Below are 17,500 nucleotides of genomic sequence, written 5' to 3' on the forward strand. Positions count from 1 at the left end.
ACGCCGGCGCGAGCCGGGGCCGGTGGGGGCCCTACCAAGGCGGGTCATGAGTGCCAGTCGGTCAGTTCGGGAGAAGGGGAGGGTACTCGGAGGCCCGCCGGGAGCAGACGGGGGTCCGGAAGCTGAGGGGGGTGAAGGACGGCGGCCGGGAGCAGACGGCCGTCCCCGGGAGGGGGTGTTCGTTCACGTGCGGACGCCGGGAGCAGGCGGCCGTCACGCGATTCTGCCAACCGTTCCTACCGGCCTGTGTTTAAGGAGGCGGCCGGTCCTCCGTCCTTGGATGGATAAGATTCGCAGATTTTCGCCCGGCCTGTGTTTAAGGAGGCGGCCGGTTCCCTCCTTCCTTCCTTTCTTGGATGTATAACATTCGCAGATTTTCGCCCGGCCGGTGGTTTAAGGAGGCGGCCGGTCCTCCCTCCTTGGATGTATAACATTCGCAGATTTTCGCCCGGCCTATGTTTAGTGAGGCGACCGGTCCTCCCTCCTTGGATGTATAACATTCGCATATTTTCGCCCGGCCGGTGGTTTAAGGAGGCGGCCGGTCCTCCCTCCTTGGATGTATAACATTCGCAGATTTTCGCCCGGCCTATGTTTAGTGAGGCGACCGGTCCTCCGTGGAGAGCGACCCGCAAGTGGGGAGGAACCGTCCACCCAACGCCGGCGCGAGCCGGGGCCGGTGGGGGCCCTACCAAGGCGGGTCTCATTGCCTGTCGGTCAGTTCGGGAGAAGGTGGGGGTACTCGGAGGCCCGCCGGGAGCAGACGGGGGTCCGGAAGGTGAGGGGGTGAAGGACGGCGGTCGGGAGCAGACGGCCGTCCCCGGGAGGGGGTGTTCGTTCACGTGCGGACGCCGGGAGCAGGCGGCCGTCACGCAATTCTGCCAACCGTTCCCACCGGCCTGTGTTTAAGGAGGCGGCCGGTCCTCCACGAGAAGAATTCTGCCAAACGTTCCACCGGCCTGTGTTTAAGGAGGCGGCCGGTCCTCCCCGTCGTTCCGCCGGCTTGTGTTTAAGGAGGCGGCCGGTCCTCCACGAGAAGAATTCTGCCAAACGTTCCACCGGCCTGTGTTTAAGGAGGCGGCCGGTCCTCCCCGTCGTTCCGCCGGCTTGTGTTTAAGGAGGCGGCCGGTCCTCCACTATTCCTTCCTTGGATGGAAAGCATGTAGCACTTTGAAAATTTTCGAGCACTGTGACACTTTGAAAATTTTCGAGAGTTTTTGTACTTAGAAAATTTTTCGCTCTTGCACTTCCAGAGTGCTTTGCGGTAGCTCCTAGGTTCGCTGTCCGAGCATGTGAACACTTTTTGGGGGGGAACACATCGCTAGAGACACCAGCCGCCTGGTTCTCGGGGCCAAAACTTGTGTTCCCCACACTCGTTCTGACTATATTTTGCGATTTGGGGGTAAAGGTAATGAGTACAGTGACTAGGGGGACCAACTCATCGTACTCTGGCGCACCAACAGACCAAAGCTGGTACTGCACTTACCCCTGGTACCCCAACGCCTGGTACCTGACGGGCGAGAGGCTGATTTTTCGCTATTTGCGGTCCGACCGAGGGAACCAGACAAAGCGGACACTTTACGGCGCAAGAGCCGTTGGCACTTAGAAATTTTTCGACAAAGTTGGCGCGAGCTCCAGAAGGAGAGGCTGATTTTTCGCTATTTGTGGCCGACCGAGGGAACCAGGCAAAGCGGACACTTTACGGCGCAAGAGCCGTTGGCACTTAGAAATTTTTTGACAAAGTTGGCGCGAGCTCCAGAAGGAGAGGCTGATTTTTCGCTATTTGTGGCCGACCGAGGGAACCAGGCAAAGCGGACACATTACGGCGCAAGAGCCGTTGGCACTTAGAAAATATTCGCCAAAGTTGGCACGAGCTCCAGAAGGAGAGGCTGATTTTTCGCTATTTGTGGCCGACCGAGGGAACCAGACAAAGCGGACACATTACGGCGCAAGAGCCGTTGGCACTTAGAAAATATTCGCCAAAGTTGGCACGAGCTCCAGAAGGAGAGGGCTGATTTTTCGCTATTTGTGGCCGACCGAGGGAACCAGACAAAGCGGACACTTTACGGCGCAAGAGCCGTTGGCACTTGCGCGAGCTCCAGAAGGAGAGGCTGATTTTTCGCTATTTGTGGCCGACCGAGGGAACCAGACAAAGCGGACACATTACGGCGCAAGAGCCGTTGGCACTTAGAAAATATTCGCCAAAGTTGGCACGAGCTCCAGAAGGAGAGGCTGATTTTTCGCTATTTGTGGCCGACCGAGGGAACCAGACAAAGCGGACACTTTACGGCGCAAGAGCCGTTGGCACTTGCGCGAGCTCCAGAAGGAGAGGCTGATTTTTCGCTATTTGTGGCCGACCGAGGGAACCAGACAAAGCGGACACATTACGGCGCAAGAGCCGTTGGCACTTAGAAAATATTCGCCAAAGTTGGCACGAGCTCCAGAAGGAGAGGCTGATTTTTCGCTATTTGTGGCCGACCGAGGGAACCAGACAAAGCGGACACTTTACGGCGCAAGAGCCGTTGGCACTTGCGCGAGCTCCAGAAGGAGAGGCTGATTTTTCGCTATTTGTGGCCGACCGAGGGAACCAGACAAAGCGGACACATTACGGCGCAAGAGCCGTTGGCACTTAGAAAATATTCGCCAAGTTGGCACGAGCTCCAGAAGGAGAGGCTGATTTTTCGCTATTTGTGGCCGACCGAGGGAACCAGACAAAGCGGACACTTTACGGCGCAGAGAGTTGGCACTTGCGCGAGCTCCAGAAGGAGAGGCTGATTTTTCGCTATTTGTGGCCGACCGAGGGAACCAGACAAAGCGGACACTTTACGGCGCAAGAGCCGTTGGCACTTAGAAAATATTCGCCAAAGTTGGCACGAGCTCCAGAAGGAGAGGCTGATTTTTCGCTATTTGTGGCCGACCGAGGGAACCAGACAAAGCGGACACTTTACGGCGCAAGAGCCGTTGGCACTTGCGGCGAGCTCCAGAAGGAGAGGCTGATTTTTCGCTATTTGTGGCCGACCGAGGGAACCAGGCAAAGCGGACACATTACGGCGCAAGAGCCGTTGGCACTTAGAAAATATTCGCCAAAGTTGGCACGAGCTCCAGAAGGAGAGGCTGATTTTTCGCTATTTGTGGCCGACCGAGGGAACCAGGCAAAGCGGACACTTTACGGCGCAAGAGCCGTTGGCACTTAGAAATTTTTTGACAAAGTTGGCGCGAGCTCCAGAAGGAGAGGCTGGTTTTTCGCTATTTGTGGCCGACCGAGGGAACCAGGCAAAGCGGACACATTACGGCGCAAGAGCCGTTGGCACTTAGGCGAGCTCCAGAAGGAGAGGCTGATTTTTCGCTATTTGTGGCCGACCGAGGGAACCAGGCAAAGCGGACACATTACGGCGCAAGAGCCGTTGGCACTTAGGCGAGCTCCAGAAGGAGAGGCTGGTTTTTCGCTATTTGTGGCCGACCGAGGGAACCAGGCAAAGCGGACACATTACGGCGCAAGAGCCGTTGGCACTTAGGCGAGCTCCAGAAGGAGAGGCTGATTTTTCGCTATTTGTGGCCGACCGAGGGAACCAGGCAAAGCGGACACTTTACGGCGCAAGAGCCGTTGGCACTTAGAAATTTTTTGACAAAGTTGGCGCGAGCTCCAGAAGGAGAGGCTGGTTTTTCGCTATTTGTGGCCGACCGAGGGAACCAGGCAAAGCGGACACATTACGGCGCAAGAGCCGTTGGCACTTAGGCGAGCTCCAGAAGGAGAGGCTGATTTTTCGCCGTTTGTGGCCGACCGAGGGAACCAGGCAAAGCGGACACATTACGGCGCAAGAGCCGTTGGCACTTAGGCGAGCTCCAGAAGGAGAGGCTGGTTTTTCGCTATTTGTGGCCGACCGAGGGAACCAGGCAAAGCGGACACATTACGGCGCAAGAGCCGTTGGCACTTAGGCGAGCTCCAGAAGGAGAGGCTGATTTTTCGCCGTTTGTGGCCGACCGAGGGAACCAGGCAAAGCGGACACATTACGGCGCAAGAGCCGTTGGCACTTAGGCGAGCTCCAGAAGGAGAGGCTGGTTTTTCGCTATTTGTGGCCGACCGAGGGAACCAGGCAAAGCGGACACATTACGGCGCAAGAGCCGTTGGCACTTAGGCGAGCTCCAGAAGGAGAGGCTGATTTTTCGCCGTTTGTGGCCGACCGAGGGAACCAGGCAAAGCGGACACATTACGGCGCAAGAGCCGTTGGCACTTAGGCGAGCTCCAGAAGGAGAGGCTGGTTTTTCGCTATTTGTGGCCGACCGAGGGAACCAGGCAAAGCGGACACATTACGGCGCAAGAGCCGTTGGCACTTAGGCGAGCTCCAGAAGGAGAGGCTGATTTTTCGCCGTTTGTGGCCGACCGAGGGAACCAGGCAAAGCGGACACATTACGGCGCAAGAGCCGTTGGCACTTAGGCGAGCTCCAGAAGGAGAGGCTGGTTTTTCGCTATTTGTGGCCGACCGAGGGAACCAGGCAAAGCGGACACATTACGGCGCAAGAGCCGTTGGCACTTAGGCGAGCTCCAGAAGGAGAGGCTGATTTTTCGCCGTTTGTGGCCGACCGAGGGAACCAGGCAAAGCGGACACATTACGGCGCAAGAGCCGTTGGCACTTAGGCGAGCTCCAGAAGGAGAGGCTGGTTTTTCGCTATTTGTGGCCGACCGAGGGAACCAGGCAAAGCGGACACATTACGGCGCAAGAGCCGTTGGCACTTAGGCGAGCTCCAGAAGGAGAGGCTGATTTTTCGCCGTTTGTGGCCGACCGAGGGAACCAGGCAAAGCGGACACATTACGGCGCAAGAGCCGTTGGCACTTAGGCGAGCTCCAGAAGGAGAGGCTGGTTTTTCGCCGTTCGTGGCCGACCGAGGGAACCAGGCAAAGCGGACACATTACGGCGCAAGAGCCGTTGGCACTTAGAAAATATTCGCCAAAGTTGGCACGAGCTCCAGAATGAGAGGCTGATTTTTCGCCGTTTGTGGCCGACCGAGGGAACCAGGCAAAGCGGACACATTACGGCGCAAGAGCCGTTGGCACTTAGGCGAGCTCCAGAAGGAGAGGCTGATTTTTTCGCTATTTGTGGCCGACCGAGGGAACCAGGCAAAGCGGACACATTACGGCGCAAGAGCCGTTGGCACTTAGAAAATATTCGCCAAAGTTGGCACGAGCTCCAGAATGAGAGGCTGATTTTTCGCCGTTTGTGGCCGACCGAGGGAACCAGACAAAGCGGACACATTACGGCGCAAGAGCCGTTGGCACTTAGGCGAGCTCCAGAAGGAGAGGCTGATTTTTTCGCTATTTGTGGCCGACCGAGGGAACCAGGCAAAGCGGACACATTACGGCGCAAGAGCCGTTGGCACTTAGAAAATATTCGCCAAAGTTGGCACGAGCTCCAGAATGAGAGGCTGATTTTTCGCCGTTTGTGGCCGACCGAGGGAACCAGGCAAAGCGGACACATTACGGCGCAAGAGCCGTTGGCACTTAGGCGAGCTCCAGAAGGAGAGGCTGATTTTTTCGCTATTTGTGGCCGACCGAGGGAACCAGGCAAAGCGGACACATTACGGCGCAAGAGCCGTTGGCACTTAGAAAATATTCGCCAAAGTTGGCACGAGCTCCAGAATGAGAGGCTGATTTTTCGCCGTTTGTGGCCGACCGAGGGAACCAGACAAAGCGGACACATTACGGCGCAAGAGCCGTTGGCACTTAGGCGAGCTCCAGAAGGAGAGGCTGGTTTTTCGCTATTTGTGGCCGACCGAGGGAACCAGGCAAAGCGGACACATTACGGCGCAAGAGCCGTTGGCACTTAGAAAATATTCGCCAAAGTTGGCACGAGCTCCAGAATGAGAGGCTGATTTTTCGCCGTTTGTGGCCGACCGAGGGAACCAGGCAAAGCGGACACATTACGGCGCAAGAGCCGTTGGCACTTAGGCGAGCTCCAGAAGGAGAGGCTGATTTTTTCGCTATTTGTGGCCGACCGAGGGAACCAGGCAAAGCGGACACATTACGGCGCAAGAGCCGTTGGCACTTAGAAAATATTCGCCAAAGTTGGCACGAGCTCCAGAATGAGAGGCTGATTTTTCGCCGTTTGTGGCCGACCGAGGGAACCAGACAAAGCGGACACATTACGGCGCAAGAGCCGTTGGCACTTAGGCGAGCTCCAGAAGGAGAGGCTGGTTTTTCGCTATTTGTGGCCGACCGAGGGAACCAGGCAAAGCGGACACATTACGGCGCAAGAGCCGTTGGCACTTAGAAAATATTCGCCAAAGTTGGCACGAGCTCCAGAAGGAGAGGCTGATTTTTCGCTATTTGTGGCCGACCGAGGGAACCAGGCAAAGCGGACACATTACGGCGCAAGAGCCGTTGGCACTTAGGCGAGCTCCAGAAGGAGAGGCTGATTTTTCGCCGTTCGTGGCCGACCGAGGGAACCAGGCAAAGCGGACACATTACGGCGCAAGAGCCGTTGGCACTTAGAAAATATTCGCCAAAGTTGGCACGAGCTCCAGAATGAGAGGCTGATTTTTCGCCGTTTGTGGCCGACCGAGGGAACCAGACAAAGCGGACACATTACGGCGCAAGAGCCGTTGGCACTTAGGCGAGCTCCAGAAGGAGAGGCTGATTTTTCGCCGTTCGTGGCCGACCGAGGGAACCAGGCAAAGCGGACACATTACGGCGCAAGAGCCGTTGGCACTTAGAAAATATTCGCCAAAGTTGGCACGAGCTCCAGAATGAGAGGCTGATTTTTCGCCGTTTGTGGCCGACCGAGGGAACCAGACAAAGCGGACACATTACGGCGCAAGAGCCGTTGGCACTTAGGCGAGCTCCAGAAGGAGAGGCTGATTTTTTCGCTATTTGTGGCCGACCGAGGGAACCAGGCAAAGCGGACACATTACGGCGCAAGAGCCGTTGGCACTTAGAAAATATTCGCCAAAGTTGGCACGAGCTCCAGAAGGAGAGGCTGATTTTTCGCTATTTGTGGCCGACCGAGGGAACCAGGCAAAGCGGACACATTACGGCGCAAGAGCCGTTGGCACTTAGGCGAGCTCCAGAAGGAGAGGCTGATTTTTCGCTATTTGTGGCCGACCGAGGGAACCAGGCAAAGCGGACACATTACGGCGCAAGAGCCGTTGGCACTTAGAAAATATTCGCCAAAGTTGGCACGAGCTCCAGAATGAGAGGCTGATTTTTCGCCGTTTGTGGCCGACCGAGGGAACCAGACAAAGCGGACACATTACGGCGCAAGAGCCGTTGGCACTTAGGCGAGCTCCAGAAGGAGAGGCTGATTTTTTCGCTATTTGTGGCCGACCGAGGGAACCAGGCAAAGCGGACACATTACGGCGCAAGAGCCGTTGGCACTTAGAAAATATTCGCCAAAGTTGGCACGAGCTCCAGAATGAGAGGCTGATTTTTCGCCGTTTGTGGCCGACCGAGGGAACCAGACAAAGCGGACACATTACGGCGCAAGAGCCGTTGGCACTTAGGCGAGCTCCAGAAGGAGAGGCTGATTTTTTCGCTATTTGTGGCCGACCGAGGGAACCAGGCAAAGCGGACACATTACGGCGCAAGAGCCGTTGGCACTTAGAAAATATTCGCCAAAGTTGGCACGAGCTCCAGAATGAGAGGCTGATTTTTCGCTATTTGTGGCCGACCGAGGGAACCAGGCAAAGCGGACACATTACGGCGCAAGAGCCGTTGGCACTTAGGCGAGCTCCAGAAGGAGAGGCTGATTTTTCGCCGTTCGTGGCCGACCGAGGGAACCAGGCAAAGCGGACACTTTACGGCGCAAGAGCCGTTGGCACTTAGAAAATATTCTGAAATTCTCACCGACCTCCGTGGTGGAGAGGCCGAATTTTCGACATTCGTGGCCGACCGGGGAACCGTCGCCACTCGGACAACTTGTGCGGCAGCCCTCGGTGATTTTAGGACCGCTTTTTCACCCTCGCTGTCCGACCGGAGAACCGTCGTAGCTCGGACAGTTCGTGTGCCAGCATCCGCTGGCACTTAGAAAATTTTAAAAAAGAAAAAAATAGTCTTCTGCATATACGTTCTGACTATATTTTGCGATTAGGGGGTAAAGGTAATGAGTACAGTGACTAGGGGGACCAACTCATCGTACTCTGGCGCACCAACACGCCAAGGTTGGTACTGCACTTAGGCTGATTTTTGCGCTATTCGCGGCCGACCGGGGAACCAGCGCGGAGCGGACACATTACGGCGAATGAGCCGTTGGCACTTAGAAAATTTTTGAGCTTTTTTCGAACTTCCGTGAGGCTGATTTTGCGCTATTCGCGGCCGACCGGGGAACCAGCGCGGAGCGGACACATTACGGCGAATGAGCCGTTGGCACTTAGAAAATTTTTGAGCTTTTTTCGAACTTCCGTGAGGCTGATTTTGCGCTATTCGCGGCCGACCGGGGAACCAGCGCGGAGCGGACACATTACGGCGAATGAGCCGTTGGCACTTAGAAAATTTTTGAGCTTTTTTCGGACTTCCGTGTGGAGCTTTGGGGCCGTTCCGCCTAACTTTTTATGCCCGATTAGGCTTCCAGGGAGGCGGCTAAGCATTATTGACCAATCATGGAGCTTTTTTGGGACTTCCGTGTGGAGCTTTGGGGCCGTTCCGCCTAGCTTTTTATGCCCGATTAGGCTTCCAGGGAGGCGGCTAAGCATTATTGACCAATCATGGAGCTTTTTTGGGACTTCCGTGTGGAGCTTTGGGGCCGTTCCGCCTAACTTTTTATGCCCGATTAGGCTTCCAGGGAGGCGGCTAAGCATTATTGACCAATCATGGAGCTTTTTTGGGACTTCCGTGTGGAGCTTTGGGGCCGTTCCGCCTAGCTTTTTATGCCCGATTAGGCTTCCAGGGAGGCGGCTAAGCATTATTGACCAATCATGGAGCTTTTTTGGGACTTCCGTGTGGAGCTTTGGGGCCGTTCCGCCTAACTTTTTATGCCCGATTAGGCTTCCAGGGAGGCGGCTAAGCATTATTGACCAATCATGGAGCTTTTTTGGGACTTCCGTGTGGAGCTTTGGGGCCGTTCCGCCTAGCTTTTTATGCCCGATTAGGCTTCCAGGGAGGCGGCTAAGCATTATTGACCAATCATGGAGCTTTTTTGGGACTTCCGTGTGGAGCTTTGGGGCCGTTCCGCCTAGCTTTTTATGCCCGATTAGGCTTCCAGGGAGGCGGCTAAGCATTATTGACCAATCATGGAGCTTTTTTGGGACTTCCGTGTGGAGCTTTGGGGCCGTTCCGCCTAGCTTTTTATGCCCGGTTAGGCTTCCAGGGAGGCGGCTAAGCATTATTGACCAATCATGGAGCTTTTTTGGGACTTCCGTGTGGAGCTTTGGGGCCGTTCCGCCTAGCTTTTTATGCCCGATTAGGCTTCCAGGGAGGCGGCTAAGCATTATTGACCAATCATGGAGCTTTTTTGGGACTTCCAGCCGGTGCTTTGGGGGCCTTCCCCCTCACTTTCTACGCCCGATTGGGCTTCCAGGGACGCGGCTAAGCATTTTTAACAGAAATGGAGCTTTTTGCGGAGCTCCAGCCGGTGCCACCGGCAGGCCGTGCACGCGGACGAGATGACCGAAAGAAGCTCCAGGAGAGCGGATGGACGCTTTTTAAGCACCGAGGCGGAGATCGCGGAGCTTTAATAGACTTCCAGCGGGCCCAAAGCGGCCAGGCAGACGGCGCAGCGCGACCTGGTACCTCGCACGGGACGCATCGCCCCCCCCGCGCACAGTTCCAGGGGGCCGGGATGACGTTTCAAAGCTGCCGCTGCAGCTGCGGCGGGGAGTGGCCTCCCTCCGGTGGACACGACGAGTAAATGACACCGGCCGCTGACGCAAACCCACGCCGGACAGGAGAGCTCAAAAGCCGGGTAACATTTCAAGGAAGACCCCCCCTGCTCAGACCTCCACTAGGCCGGGATGACTGTTCAGCTGTGGCGGGGAGTGGCCTCCCTCCGGTCGGCACGACGAGTAAATGACACCGGCCGCTGACGCAAACCCACGCCGGACAGGAGAGCTCAAAAGCCGGGTAACATTTCAAGGAAGACCCCCCCTGCGCAGACCTCCACTAGGCCGGGATGACTGTTCAGCTGTGGCGGGGAGTGGCCTCCCTCCGGTCGGCACGACGAGTAAATGACACCGGCCGCTGACGCAAACCCACGCCGGACAGGAGAGCTCAAAAGCCGGGTAACATTTCAAGGAAGACCCCCCCTGCGCAGACCTCCACTAGGCCGGGATGACTGTTCAGCTGTGGCGGGGAGTGGCCTCCCTCCGGTCGGCACGACGAGTAAATGACACCGGCCGCTGACGCAAACCCACGCCGGACAGGAGAGCTCAAAAGCCGGGTAACATTTCAAGGAAGACCCCCCCTGCGCAGACCTCCACTAGGCCGGGATGACTGTTCAGCTGTGGCGGGGAGTGGCCTCCCTCCGGTCGGCACGACGAGTAAATGACACCGGCCGCTGACGCAAACCCACGCCGGACAGGAGAGCTCAAAAGCCGGGTAACATTTCAAGGAAGACCCCCCCTGCGCAGACCTCCACTAGGCCGGGATGACTGTTCAGCTGTGGCGGGGAGTGGCCTCCCTCCGGTCGGCACGACGAGTAAATGACACCGGCCGCTGACGCAAACCCACGCCGGACAGGAGAGCTCAAAAGCCGGGTAACATTTCAAGGAAGACCCCCCCTGCGCAGACCTCCACTAGGCCGGGATGACTGTTCAGCTGTGGCGGGGAGTGGCCTCCCTCCGGTCGGCACGACGAGTAAATGACACCGGCCGCTGACGCAAACCCACGCCGGACAGGAGAGCTCAAAAGCCGGGTAACATTTCAAGGAAGACCCCCCCTGCGCAGACCTCCACTAGGCCGGGATGACTGTTCAGCTGTGGCGGGGAGTGGCCTCCCTCCGGTCGGCACGACGAGTAAATGACACCGGCCGCTGACGCAAACCCACGCCGGACAGGAGAGCTCAAAAGCCGGGTAACATTTCAAGGAAGACCCCCCCTGCGCAGACCTCCACTAGGCCGGGATGACTGTTCAGCTGTGGCGGGGAGTGGCCTCCCTCCGGTCGGCACGACGAGTAAATGACACCGGCCGCTGACGCAAACCCACGCCGGACAGGAGAGCTCAAAAGCCGGGTAACATTTCAAGGAAGACCCCCCCTGCGCAGACCTCCACTAGGCCGGGATGACTGTTCAGCTGTGGCGGGGAGTGGCCTCCCTCCGGTCGGCACGACGAGTAAATGACACCGGCCGCTGACGCAAACCCACGCCGGACAGGAGAGCTCAAAAGCCGGGTAACATTTCAAGGAAGACCCCCCCTGCGCAGACCTCCACTAGGCCGGGATGACTGTTCAGCTGTGGCGGGGAGTGGCCTCCCTCCGGTCGGCACGACGAGTAAATGACACCGGCCGCTGACGCAAACCCACGCCGGACAGGAGAGCTCAAAAGCCGGGTAACATTTCAAGGAAGACCCCCCCTGCGCAGACCTCCACTAGGCCGGGATGACTGTTCAGCTGTGGCGGGGAGTGGCCTCCCTCCGGTCGGCACGACGAGTAAATGACACCGGCCGCTGACGCAAACCCACGCCGGACAGGAGAGCTCAAAAGCCGGGTAACATTTCAAGGAAGACCCCCCCTGCGCAGACCTCCACTAGGCCGGGATGACTGTTCAGCTGTGGCGGGGAGTGGCCTCCCTCCGGTCGGCACGACGAGTAAATGACACCGGCCGCTGACGCAAACCCACGCCGGACAGGAGAGCTCAAAAGCCGGGTAACATTTCAAGGAAGACCCCCCCTGCGCAGACCTCCACTAGGCCGGGATGACTGTTCAGCTGTGGCGGGGAGTGGCCTCCCTCCGGTCGGCACGACGAGTAAAGCTATTTAGGAAAATCTGAGATAAATATCACTTGCATAATAATTTGGAACACGGTCCCGTGTTCCAAATTATTATGCAAAATGTATTTAGACACCAGCAATCGCACTTAGATTTGTTTCTTTTTTCTTTCTTTTAGCTTCCATAATGTTACCGGGCGCTGACGCAAACCCACGCCCGGCAGGAGAGCTCAAAAGCCGGGTAACATTTCAAGGAAGACCCCCCCTGCGCAGACCTCCACTAGGCCGGGATGACTGTTCAGCTGTGGCGGGGAGTGGCCTCCCTCCGGTCGGCACGACGAGTAAATGACACCGGCCGCTGACGCAAACCCACGCCGGACAGGAGAGCTCAAAAGCCGGGTAACATTTCAAGGAAGACCCCCCCTGCGCAGACCTCCACTAGGCCGGGATGACTGTTCAGCTGTGGCGGGGAGTGGCCTCCCTCCGGTCGGCACGACGAGTAAATGACACCGGCCGCTGACGCAAACCCACGCCGGACAGGAGAGCTCAAAAGCCGGGTAACATTTCAAGGAAGACCCCCCCTGCGCAGACCTCCACTAGGCCGGGATGACTGTTCAGCTGTGGCGGGGAGTGGCCTCCCTCCGGTCGGCACGACGAGTAAAGCTATTTAGGAAAATCTGAGATAAATATCACTTGCATAATAATTTGGAACACGGTCCCGTGTTCCAAATTATTATGCAAAATGTATTTAGACACCAGCAATCGCACTTAGATTTGTTTCTTTTTTCTTTCTTTTAGCTTCCATAATGTTACCGGGCGCTGACGCAAACCCACGCCCGGCAGGAGAGCTCAAAAGCCGGGTAACATTTCAAGGAAGACCCCCCCTGCGCAGACCTCCACTAGGCCGGGATGACTGTTCAGCTGTGGCGGGGAGTGGCCTCCCTCCGGTCGGCACGACGAGTAAATGACACCGGCCGCTGACGCAAACCCACGCCGGACAGGAGAGCTCAAAAGCCGGGTAACATTTCAAGGAAGACCCCCCCTGCGCAGACCTCCACTAGGCCGGGATGACTGTTCAGCTGTGGCGGGGAGTGGCCTCCCTCCGGTCGGCACGACGAGTAAATGACACCGGCCGCTGACGCAAACCCACGCCGGACAGGAGAGCTCAAAAGCCGGGTAACATTTCAAGGAAGACCCCCCCTGCGCAGACCTCCACTAGGCCGGGATGACTGTTCAGCTGTGGCGGGGAGTGGCCTCCCTCCGGTCGGCACGACGAGTAAAGCTATTTAGGAAAATCTGAGATAAATATCACTTGCATAATAATTTGGAACACGGTCCCGTGTTCCAAATTATTATGCAAAATGTATTTAGACACCAGCAATCGCACTTAGATTTGTTTCTTTTTTCTTTCTTTTAGCTTCCATAATGTTACCAGGGCGCTGACGCAAACCCACGCCCGGCAGGAGAGCTCAAAAGCCGGGTAACATTTCAAGGAAGACCCCCCCTGCGCAGACCTCCACTAGGCCGGGATGACTGTTCAGCTGTGGCGGGGAGTGGCCTCCCTCCGGTCGGCACGACGAGTAAATGACACCGGCCGCTGACGCAAACCCACGCCGGACAGGAGAGCTCAAAAGCCGGGTAACATTTCAAGGAAGACCCCCCCTGCGCAGACCTCCACTAGGCCGGGATGACTGTTCAGCTGTGGCGGGGAGTGGCCTCCCTCCGGTCGGCACGACGAGTAAATGACACCGGCCGCTGACGCAAACCCACGCCGGACAGGAGAGCTCAAAAGCCGGGTAACATTTCAAGGAAGACCCCCCCTGCGCAGACCTCCACTAGGCCGGGATGACTGTTCAGCTGCGGCGGGGAGTGGCCTCCCTCCGGTCGGCACGACGAGTAAAGCTATTTAGGAAAATCTGAGATAAATATCACTTGCATAATAATTTGGAACACGGTCCCGTGTTCCAAATTATTATGCAAAATGTATTTAGACACCAGCAATCGCACTTAGATTTGTTTCTTTTTTCTTTCTTTTAGCTTCCATAATGTTACCGGGCGCTGACGCAAACCCACGCCCGGCAGGAGAGCTCAAAAGCCGGGTAACATTTCAAGGAAGCTATTTAGGAAAATCTGAGATAAATATCCTTTGCATAATAATTTGGAACACGGTCCCGTGTTCCAAATTATTATGCAAAATGTATTTAAGTGTCATAAAGATTACATTTTTTGTTTTTCAAGTACTGAAATCACCCTCAGTCATGGTACAGTCCATGGTAGTCTGCCAGGTGAGCGCAATTGTAGTAATTAACAAGTCTATTTAAGTTCCGCGTTTTTAAGCGTTCGGCCATTTCGTTCAACCATGGGGAGGAAAAAGGATCTCTCTGCTGTCGAGAAGCGTGAAATCGTTCGATGCCTTGGACAAGGTATGCAGACATTCGATATTGCACGAAAGCTTAAGCGCGACCATCGAACTTTGAAGAAATTCGTCGCTGATTCGGAGCAAACGCGCGTTCGTGCAGACAAAGGCACGACAAGGAAGGTTTCTGCAAGACAAACAAATCGAATCAAGAGGGCGGCTGCAAGCATGCCACTAAAGACGAGCAAACAAATATTCGACGCTGCTGGTGCCAGTGAAGTCCCACGAACGACGAGGTGCAGGATCCTCCAGAGGCTTGCAGTTGTGCGGAAACCCTCCATTCGGCCACCCCTGAACAACGCGAACAAGCAGAAACGGCTGCAGTGGGCCCAGACTTACATGAAGACAAATTTTCAGACAGTCCTGTTCACCGACGAGTGCCGTGCCACCTTGGATGGGCCAGGTAGGGTTTTTTAAGTTTTTCCTTGCACTTTTGAGAGCTCAGGGGATGCTTTGAGAATAATTGTCAATTTCTGTCTATGTGAAGCCCTTTGAGACTGCTTGTGATTTAGGGCTATACAAATAAACTTGATTTGACTTGACTTTACAGATGGATGGAGTCGTGGATGGTTGGTGGACGGCCACGATAGCCCAACAAGGCTGCGGCGTCAGCAGGGAGGTGGCGGAGTGATGTTTTGGGCCGGAATCATGGGGAGAGAGCTGCTTGGCCCCTTTAGGGTCCCTGAAGGCGTCAAAATTACGTCTGTTAACTACGTGGAATTTCTGACTCAACACTTCTGTCCATGGTACAACAGGAAGAACCGTGCTTTCCGTCAAAAGATCATCTTCATGCATGACAATGCACCGTCTCATGCTGCAAGAAATACGTCAACGTCTTTGGCATCTATGGGAATAAAGGGAGAGAAACTGATGGTGTGGCCCCCATGCTCCCCTGACCTCAATCCTATTGAAAACTTGTGGAGCATCGTCAAGCAGAAAATCTACGAAGGTGGGAGGCAGTTCAATTCCAAAGAGCAGCTCTGGCAGGCTATTCTTAGATCCTGCCAAGAAATTCAACCAGAAACTGTACAAAAACTCACAAGTTCAGTGGATGGAAGAATCGTGAAGCTGCTGTTGAACAAAGGGTCCTATGTTAAAATGTAACTTTGTTTTTTATTGAAATAAAGGGTCCTATGTTAAAATGTAACTTGTTTGTCTTTTCTTTGAAATAGCTTTTGATTTCAGTAAATATGACCTCCTAATGCTGTAAATTCTTAAGATGGGCATTTCAGTTCATAAAAACCTATAAAATGTTATAAAACTCTGTTGTGCGTAATAATGTGGAACAGTGCATTTTAAGTTTTTTATTTTTTAAAAATTCTGTGATCATTCGGAGGTTTGTTCAATAAAATTAGAATTCATCAAAATAATGGTTGATGACTTGAAAATTATGCTGACTCATTTTGCATCGACTATTTAGGAAAATCTGAGATAAATGTCACTTGCATAATAATTTGGAACACGGTGTAAGTGCGATTGCTGGTGTATTTACTCGTCGTGTCCACCGGAGGACGGCAAATCCCCGCCGCAGCTGCAGCGGCAGCGCTTAAATGTCTTCCCGGCCGCCTGGAACTCTGCACGGGGCGTGTTTCGTCCCGCGCAGCGGTACCAGATCGCGCTGCGCCGTCAGCCGAGCCGCGCGCGGTCCGCTGGAAGTCTACACTGTGTTCCAAATTATTATGCAAATTGTATTTATGTGTCATAAAGATTACATTTTTTGTTTTTCAATTAAACTCATGGATGGTATTACGTGTCAGGGCTCTTTGGATCACTGAGATCAATCTCAGACACCGGGGATCATTACCGGCCAGTTGAGCCCAAATTAAGGAAAAACTACTTAAGAATGGTGTTCCACATTATTAAGCAGATAATTTGAAGTTCGCTTTGAGCAGTGGCGGACGCCAACCCACGACCGGTGGGAGAGCTCGGAGGGCGGATGGGCTTTCAAGGAAGCCCCCCAGGCCGGTCCCACTCGCACTTAGAATTTTTTTTTTTTTTTGGCTTCCATAATGTACCGGGCTGCGGACGCGAAACCCACGCCGGGCATGGCAGCTCGAAAGGCGGCTAAGCATTCAAGGAAGCACCGTCTGGAGCTTCAGAGCCGTTCCGCCTGACTTTTAACGTAGAGTACCGGGCGCAAACCACTAACTCAAGCCCGGCATGGCAGCTCGAAAGGCGGCTAAGCATTCAAGGAAGCACCGTCTGGAGCTTCAGAGCCGTTCCGCCTGACTTTTAACGTAGAGTACCGGGCGCAAACCACTAACTCAAGCCCGGCATGGCAGCTCGAAAGGCGGCTAAGCATTCAAGGAAGCACCGTCTGGAGCTTCAGAGCCGTTCCGCCTGACTTTTAACGTAGAGTACCGGGCGCAAACCACTAACTCAAGCCCGGCATGGCAGCTCGAAAGGCGGCTAAGCATTCAAGGAAGCACCGTCTGGAGCTTCAGAGCCGTTCCGCCTGACTTTTAACGTAGAGTACCGGGCGCAAACCACTAACTCAAGCCCGGCATGGCAGCTCGAAAGGCGGCTAAGCATTCAAGGAAGCACCGTCTGGAGCTTCAGAGCCGTTCCGCCTGACTTTTAACGTAGAGTACCGGGCGCAAACCACTAACTCAAGCCCGGCATGGCAGCTCGAAAGGCGGCTAAGCATTCAAGGAAGCACCGTCTGGAGCTTCAGAGCCGTTCCGCCTGACTTTTAACGTAGAGTACCGGGCGCAAACCACTAACTCAAGCCCGGCATGGCAGCTCGAAAGGCGGCTAAGCATTCAAGGAAGCACCGTCTGGAGCTTCAGAGCCGTTCCGCCTGACTTTTAACGTAGAGTACCGGGCGCAAACCACTAACTCAAGCCCGGCATGGCAGCTCGAAAGGCGGCTAAGCATTCAAGGAAGCACCGTCTGGAGCTTCAGAGCCGTTCCGCCTGACTTTTAACGTAGAGTACCGGGCGCAAACCACTAACTCAAGCCCGGCATGGCAGCTCGAAAGGCGGCTAAGCATTCAAGGAAGCACCGTCTGGAGCTTCAGAGCCGTTCCGCCTGACTTTTAACGTAGAGTACCGGGCGCAAACCACTAACTCAAGCCCGGCATGGCAGCTCGAAAGGCGGCTAAGCATTCAAGGAAGCACCGTCTGGAGCTTCAGAGCCGTTCCGCCTGACTTTTAACGTAGAGTACCGGGCGCAAACCACTAACTCAAGCCCGGCATGGCAGCTCGAAAGGCGGCTAAGCATTCAAGGAAGCGACGCCG

This window comes from Syngnathus typhle, unplaced genomic scaffold, assembly GCF_033458585.1.
Source record: "Syngnathus typhle isolate RoL2023-S1 ecotype Sweden unplaced genomic scaffold, RoL_Styp_1.0 HiC_scaffold_139, whole genome shotgun sequence".
Lineage (NCBI taxonomy): Eukaryota > Metazoa > Chordata > Actinopteri > Syngnathiformes > Syngnathidae > Syngnathus > Syngnathus typhle.